Source organism: Leptodactylus fuscus, chromosome 7 (assembly GCF_031893055.1).
Source record: "Leptodactylus fuscus isolate aLepFus1 chromosome 7, aLepFus1.hap2, whole genome shotgun sequence".
Classification (NCBI taxonomy): Eukaryota; Metazoa; Chordata; class Amphibia; order Anura; family Leptodactylidae; genus Leptodactylus; species Leptodactylus fuscus.
In genome coordinates this window covers 96769508-96778164 of record NC_134271.1, presented here as the reverse complement: position 1 = coordinate 96778164, position 8657 = coordinate 96769508, and positions in this window count along the sequence as shown.

The following is an 8657-nucleotide window of genomic DNA, read 5'->3' as shown; positions in this document are numbered from 1 at the left end:
ATGCATAGTTCCTTCCTTTTGGTCCTTCCAGTGCATCTCCTGACACCCTAGGGTGTTCCCTGGATCTCACTGCTATTTCCACCCAGAGAGGAACCCTCTGGAAAATTGGTTCCATTGCGTTTTACGGTGGTTGTGACTCATTTCACAACTTGCCAAGGTGAGAGCATGTCCTATTCTACCTACTTGTGTTTTTTACCAAACGGTATTATACTATGTACCACTTGGTGCTGTCTTTCCTTTTTATCTGAGCTACCTTCTTACAAAATAGAATTGTGTTGGGCTGTATTTGGATAGATATTAAATGGGTCGTCTTGGATTTAAAGATTACATGCAGTCAGGAGGGGAGAGCTATAAAATAATGCATACAGAGTGGCTGCAGTGATGACGTCACATCGAAAGGACTGCTGTGACCAAACACTCTTACGCTGGGTTCACACCAGCGCCCAATCTACGTTTTGAGGTTTCCGTCTTCTGCCGACAGAGGACAGTAACCTGGCAAACCGTTTCTGGCTGTGAGCGTTTTGTGCTCTCCGCGGCGAAACCGTTTTATTTTAGCCGGACACAAAGTCCTGCGTGTCCAACATTGTGTCCGGTTAAAAAAAAAAAACGGTTTAGCCGTGGAGAGCACGAATCGCTTACTAGCGCTCACAGCTGGACACTTTTCAAGCTCATTCAAATAAATGGGTTTGAAAAATTACTGCAGGTTTCCGTTTGCTGTCCAGTTTCGGGCAGGAAACTTAAAACTGCATAACGGAGACCGGGGCGTAGATGTGAACGAGCCCTGAGCTGTATACTGCTGAGAGCATTGTTTGGCTGCAGTGGTCCTGTCAACAAAATGTCACCAGTGCAAAAACCGCAGTGGTAATGCATTGCATTTTTTACCGCATCACTTTTCACAGAACGTCCGCAAAGGATTCCTATGCAGACTTTCTTCTTCCATTAGGTATAATTGACATGCTGTGGTTTCCAAAACCGAACAGTTTTGGAAATCGCAGAATTTCCGCTGTGCATATTTTTCTGCACAGTGCTAATGGAATTTGCTAGAATCCCAACCACCTTGCAGTGACTGTAAACTGCCATGGTTTTTGCCATGGCCAAACCGCGGCGTTTACGCCACATGGGGCCCTGTCCCAAAGTGCAGCTGTTCATTGTGGCTCATAAAGAGGGTATCTGAAAGATAGTGATAAGGTTTATAGATTGGAGTTTATGAGAAACCATCTCATTCATAAGTTAAAGGGGGACTTTGCTGACTTAATCAGCTATTAGTTCTTATATATGTTCATGATATCACATCTGCCTTTTTATTAGATTATAGTTTCAGAGATATCACTACAGACCATATGAGTGGGGGTCACTTATTATTTCATATTCTGTATTCATTTTACTTGTAGTCTAAAAAAGAAAACAATGGAGATCGACCCTAAACTCCATACAGATACAAACAAGCTTAGGCTTTATTACTGCTACAGTCTGCTGATTCCTTCCCTCGCTGTTGTTATTGAAAAGAATAATGAAATCACTGTGATCGTGTCGTATTTCTCTGTGCCGCTCTCATTTGCAGTTATATTCTCATTAGGCACAAATCTGAAGCGCCAGTTCTGAACAGATCAAGGGCCGCATATAAAATAGTGTTATGCTACAAAGTGCATTGAACAAATGAGTGGAACATTTGTAAATAGTTCCGTGATGCGCTTTTATTTTATATTGCAAATGTTATGCTACTTTTCTAGATTAGGGAGATTGGATACCAGAAATTCTTTTTGCTGGTGGAAATTTCAAGATCTGGATATGGCAGTCAAATTCAGTGTCTGCTGTAACTGGTTACTATTATTCTAAATCTATCTATCTATCTATCATCTATCTATCTATCTATCTATCTATCTATCTATCTATCTATCTCCTATCTATCTATCTATCTATCTATCTATCTCTATCTAAATAGAAGGCCTAAACTTGTGTGTATCTATATGGAGTTTAGGGGTCCCTTCACACGACGGAAAATGGCAAGGAATTTGGTGTGGAATTTCAGCGCTGACAAAAAAAGCCACACCAAATTCCTCACCATTTTCCTCCGTGTGAATGGACTCTTGGATCAATCTTCATTATTTTCTTAAAAGTAATATAGAAAATAATATATTCCTCTACCCACATACTGTATAGTCATATCTCTGAAAAAATGCAACAACACCAATTTGTCCTGTGGCTGAAGAGCAATACAGAGCAGGCATGTTTCCATGTCTCTCCTTCAGACTGTAAAATATCACAATGGTCAGTTAAGTAATGATATGAGCAATGAGAGTCTAGCTGTGTTTGCTGAAAGCTTTAAATGTGGAGACATATTTTTTTGAGTTTACATAGCGCTTAATTCTCTATGTTCTGATTGATATATAGTTTTGTTGTGGACCGGAGTGGGAGGAAACCGGAGTACCAAGAGGAAGCCAACACAAACACAGAGAGAACATACAAACTCCTTGCAGATTCAAACCCAGGACCCCAGCGCTGCAAGGCTACACTGGTCAGTGGGATGCCCCCCATGGTCATCATATTTTGAGACCCTTCACATTAGCTTTTTTCTATCACTGATGTATCACAAATTGGTCATTTTGGTGTGTACGTATCAGATATAAACATACTCTATAAAAACATGCAGGTTTTTGTGACAAAGGTCTGTGGCCTGGCTGTTGAAGATCCATCTATTTTCCTCACAACACATGCTTATCTCTCGTCTGATTCCCCATCCAGTGAAACAGCTTTGTCCTAATTACCTCAGGACGAGGCGATGCCCCCGAAGCAATCATATGTGTTTGTTAACACCCTATCCAGTGCGTTCCTCCCCATAAATAAAACATTACACAGATTACAATGTTGTGTTCCTTTGGACTCCAGACCCTGCTAACACCGTGGATGGAATTCACAAAATCTCCCTGAGCAGCCGGCTGCTTATCCAGGAGCATCAAGAAATGTTATCATTTCCTAAGCAGCGGTCTGTAGGCAACATGCTCAGAGGACGGTGACCACAAAGCTGATATTAAAGGGCGACTTTGCATTAACCTTTCCTTACTATATTAATAATCTTAGGAAGGCAAAGAGTTAACACGTCTTTAAATTTTAAACTGTACCTGTCTTCCAGACACCCCCCTCCTTCTTTTGCCTATGGCTGGAGCATGCAGATTAGATGCCTGTCAACTGCGGTGAGATCTCATATGAGCTGACATTAGATGCTTTTTTTTTTTTGACTGCACTCAAGAAAAACTTATTTTTAAGGTGCATTTGTTTGCCGTCAGATTATCTTTTTGTCATAAAGGTACAGGTTCATGTTTTGTCAAGCAAAGCTTGTGTATCCAGGCGCTGGATGTAAAGTAATATGTTTCGTAAAGGTATAGTATCACAAACACTCCCTTTTATAGAGAGCATTATAATAATATAAGAGAAGCAAGCAGTGGTGGAAATCAAATTGTCCAATGTGTTCCCATCATCCATCAAGCTGTTTTATGACAGCCTGTATCTACTATGGCCTGAACATAACACAGGCTGCCATAAAGTGGTCGATACTATGGTGATGGACTTATGGCAAGAAGGTGGATTTGCTCTCCTCAGTGACTTATCTTTAATCATACTCAAAGCAATTCTGTTTATATTAGGAGCATTGCCATATTGTGTAAGGTAAATGTTCATGTCATTGAGAAGACCAAAAAATGTAGTATGAAGCTCCTGGGTCCCAAGGCAACATCTTTAAAGAGAACCCTTCTCCACCTCCGTTGCTCCAGTTTTCAGCACCCGTTAATATGTTCTACTTTGGCACAGTTGGAATTTCTTCTCTAGCCCCCACCATTCCCGAGCAATATGTGCGGGTTACTTTTGGTGTCAAATAGGCTATTTGGGATCTGTGTTGTCAGGAGGGTGGGGTCAGGCAGGAGAAGACAAGGGGTGTGATTCTGAGCTCTGACACTGTCTTCCTCTAATTGGAGCTCTGAATCACACCCCTTTGCCTGACAGTACCCTTCTGATATTTCAGGGCATAAATACTATATCACTCACCAAAACTATCTGCACTGATTGCACAGAAATTGCATTGGAATCAGTGAAGGTGGTGAAAGATCCATTTTAAGAGGGCCTCCCAACTACCATGTGCCATTCATAATACTGTTTTCTCCTTATCTGGCAGAAAGGGCTCAGGGCCCCTCTCTGGCATCAGGGCACATTTACGAATACTATCTCCGCATTCCTTATAAATTCAGCCATTGCTACATGCAGAAAAGTCTCATTGACTGAGGGGTGTCTTGGATTTCTTCATTCTAGAGAACTTGAGGGTGACTTAGGGATGCATAACAATGGCATCTACTGACAGGTCATATCTCAAGTTGAACAGTATAATGTTCATCGGTCTGAATGGACACAGCGCTCATGTGGTTGATGTATTTCCATGAAAATGTTTATAGAATGGAGGAGCTTAGGACATATTCCTCAGGCGTTTGGTGCTGAAACCAGTTGAAGCCTAGATGTAACTGATTCATAGACCAAGCATTGGTAAAATGTTTGCCTTTCCTAAGTAACTACTGTGAACACTGGGCCCCTAAGAAACTCACATTAATTCCCGAAGACGTTGTCCAAATTGTCCATCACTTAGTGGGGATCATCATAATCTTCTTTTTTGCTAAATAAATAAAGGGGAGGTTGTATGTTTCACAGATGGAGATGCTTAGTTATGTTTCAGAAAATTAGTAAATCTCCATAGATGATACCAAGAATTGATGTAGGAGGATTTAAATATCTTCCCAGCAGCATTGTCTTTAAAATTGGGATAAGTATTAAAATATAAAATTACAGTATACCGTAATATACAGTAATGGCATGCGGTTTCAGTTCTTTGTCTCATCTCTTAAATTCTGAGGTTATATCAATGTAGACAGGAAGCATCTGGCTGATCATGTGCATGACAATACGGCTAAGATTCTAGAGATCTTTTGTATGTCCTTTAGTTTTAACCCCTTCCCGCCGATGGCATTTTTTGATTTTCGTTTTTCGTTTTTGACTCCCCTCCTTCTAAACCCCATAACTTTTTTATTTCTCCGCTCCCAGAGTCATATGAGGTCTTAATTTTTGCGGGACAATTTTTTCTTCATGATGCCACCATTAATTATTCTATATAATGTACTGGGAAGCAGGAAAAAAATTCAGAATGGGGTGGATTTGAAGAAAAAATGCATTTCTGCGACTTTCTTACGGGCTTTGGTTTTACGGCGTTCACTGTGCAGCCAAAATGACATGTCCCCTGTATTCTGTGTTTCGGTACGGTTCCAGGGATACCAAATTTATATGGTTTTATTTACATTTTGACCCCTAAAAAAAATTCCAAAACGGTGTTAAAATTTTTTTTTTCTAAAAGTCGCCATATTCCGACGGCCGTAACTTTTTTATACATAGGTGTACGGGGATGCATAGGGCATCTTTTTTTGCGGGGCCGGGTGTACTTTTTAGTTCTACCATTTTCGGGAAATGTTATTGCTTTGATCACTTTTTATTCAAATTTTTATCAGAATTAAAACAGTGAAAAAACGGCGGTTTGGCACTTTTGACTATTTTTCCTGCTACGGCGTGTACCGAACAGGAAAAATATTTGTATAGATTTGTAGAGCGGGCGATTTCGGACGCGGGGATACCTAACATGTATATGTTTCACAGTTTTTAACTACTTTTATATCTGTTCTAGGGAAAGGGGGGTGATTTGAACTTTTAATACTTTTTATATTTTTTTATATTTTTTTTTACTTTTTTTTTTTATTTTTATTTTTTGCATTTATTAGACCCCCTAGGGGTGTTGAACCCCAGGGGGTCTGATCACTAATGCAATGCATTACAATGCTAATGCATTGCAATGCATTGCAAAAAAGCATCATCTCTTTTGCAGGCTGTATACACCAGCCTGCAAAAGAGAGAATTTGCAGACCGGCTGGGAGCCTTTAACAAGGCTCCCGGCTGTCATGGCAACGGGGGGTCGGCCCTGGAGCATGCTCCAGGAGCCGGCGATCCCTGCCAAAATGGCGGCGCCCATGCGCCGCCGGGAAAATGGCGCCTCCGGCGCCTTTGACAGCAGCGCCGGAGGGGTTAATGCCTCCGATCGGTCCGGGGACCGATCGGAGGCATTAGAGCCGGTTGTCTACTGCTTGAAGCAGTAGACACCCGGCGGCTATGACGGCCGCCCGGCTCCCGGGCGGTCGCCATAGTTACAGACCCGACACGCGCCGTACTATTACGGCGCATGTCGGGAAGGGGTTAAAAACATTGGGCCAGCTTTTATATGATGTCTTTATCAACTTGTGTTCACCAAAACTGATTGTCCTTGCCAATGGCTATGGGAGTGGACAGCCTTTATCATCTGTGATTGTTATAGGTAGTGGGTATGTGCTCTAGCTTATAAAGTGAGCTATTACTTACAATTCCAGCACTAAATTACCAGCCTTAGCTAACAGAAGATAATCTTCAGCACAGGGAATTCTTCTATAAGCTTAGAGATGTTGTCAACTGTGCACAATCTATTTTTATTAGAAGAGTCTCTCGAAAGTGAACTGAACTAAGAATGTCCCGTTGCTGGGAATAATGGCAGTGAGTTGGTAATCCGTTTGGGGGAGTCCACCAGGGGACACCCCTGAACGGACTACTGAACGCATTGGCAAGTAGTGTGCAGTGAAAGCACACGGACCCCATAGCCTATAATGGGGTCCGTGTGCTTTCCACATGGTCTCCGCGCTAGTCATGTGGACAGGAAAGTAGATTGTGAGCTACTTTCTTGTCCACATGTTCCATGCAGAGACCATGCGGAAAGCACGCGGATCCCATTATAGTGTATGGGGTCCGTGTGCTTTGACTGCACACCGCACGCCAATGCGTTCGGTAGTTCGTTCGGGGGGGGTCTTCATGCGGACTCCCCTGAACGGAATACCAAAGCAGATATGAACGAGAACTGAGTGTTCAGCTTTCATGCACCACCACCACCACCACAGGGAAACATTACACATTTACTATTTAAATCATTAATCTGTCCACATAATACATGGATAAGTTCACCACAGCAAAAGAGTTCAACTCTTGCTTTTAGATGAAGGCCCTGAAATTCTTACTATATTACCGTATTTTTCGGACTATAAGACGCACCTAGGTTTTAGAGGAGGAAAATAGGGAAAAAAATTTGAAGCAAAAACTGGTAAAATATTTAATATATGGGAGTTGTAGTTTTGCAACAGCTGCAAGGCCACATTGACAGGTGACCCTGCAGCTGTACGGGGATGCATAGAGTGTTTTCTTTTGCGGGACCAGATGTACTTTTTAGTTATACCATTTTGGGGAATGTCTATTTCTTAGATCACCTTGTATTGAAAAAAAAACAGGAGGTGATTTAGAACTTTTATTTATTTCATATTTTTATTATATAATTTTAAAGCTTTTTTTTTTTTTTTTTTTACTATTTTATTCCCCCTTTTATTGCCGTCTATGGGACATTCTGTCTATTAGTATTACGGCTGGTCATAGACCCAGCCGCAATACTAATACAGCAGTGACAGGCCTGGGAGCCTCATTAGGCTCCCGGCTGTCACCCGAACAGGTCGGCTCCTGCGATATCGCCACGCAGGAGCCGGCCTGCAACTTCACAGGTACGGGGCCGGTGGGGACCGGCCCCAGGGGAAAAGGAGCCGCCGATACTGACCCGGCATCCGCTGTACTAGAGAGGCGGGTGCCGGCGAGGGATAGACGCCGGCACAGGTGCCGGGGCCTGAGACATCGCTGCGCTCCTCTGCCCTGCATGAAGCCAGCAGCGGGGGGACGGAGGAGCGGAATAGCATCGCCTCTGCTGCTGCTGGCTTCATTCAGGGCAGAGGAGCGCAGCGATTTCTCAGGCACCGGCGTCTATCACTTGCCGGCTTCCGCCTCTCTATTACAGCGGATGCCAGGCGCCACATTCAGACTATAAGACGCACCCTTCTTTTCCCCCCAAATTTTGCGTCTTATAGTCCGAAAAATACGGTAATGCCTATTTATCAAATGAAATATGACACTTTTCTGACGTTTTTCCTTAAAAATTGATGCAAGTCAATTACAACATATTTATTAATAAAATGCACCAAAAAGAACAGAAACATAAGAGTGGCTAGACACTTTTCACATTTTCACACTATAATGGGCGTAGCTAAGCACTATCTAGCTATTAGACATGTTTACGAGTTTGAAAAGCCCAGTTATGTCGCAGATTTTCTGTTTCAACAAGACCAAGTGCTGTAAACTTGGGGGAGATTCACTTACTATAGTAAATATAAATGTTCAATGCTAGGAATTATACATTTCTACAATTGTACATTCTGAGTTTGGTATATATTATTCCTAGTTTATGTAACCGCTGAAATTGTTCCAGAAAGTTAAGCATTTCTCCCAGAAAATTATTGCAATTATAAATGTTTTGTTATACACGTTTATTTCCTTGTGTGTACTGGAACAACACACACACACACACACACACACAAAAAAAAGCTGAGAAAAAAATCCAAAAATTGTATATTATTATTTCATGCAAAACTCCAAAAATGGGCCAGACAAAATTACTGGCACCCTCAACTTAATATTTAGTTGCACACCCTTTGAATAAAATCAATGAAATCAATAACTTC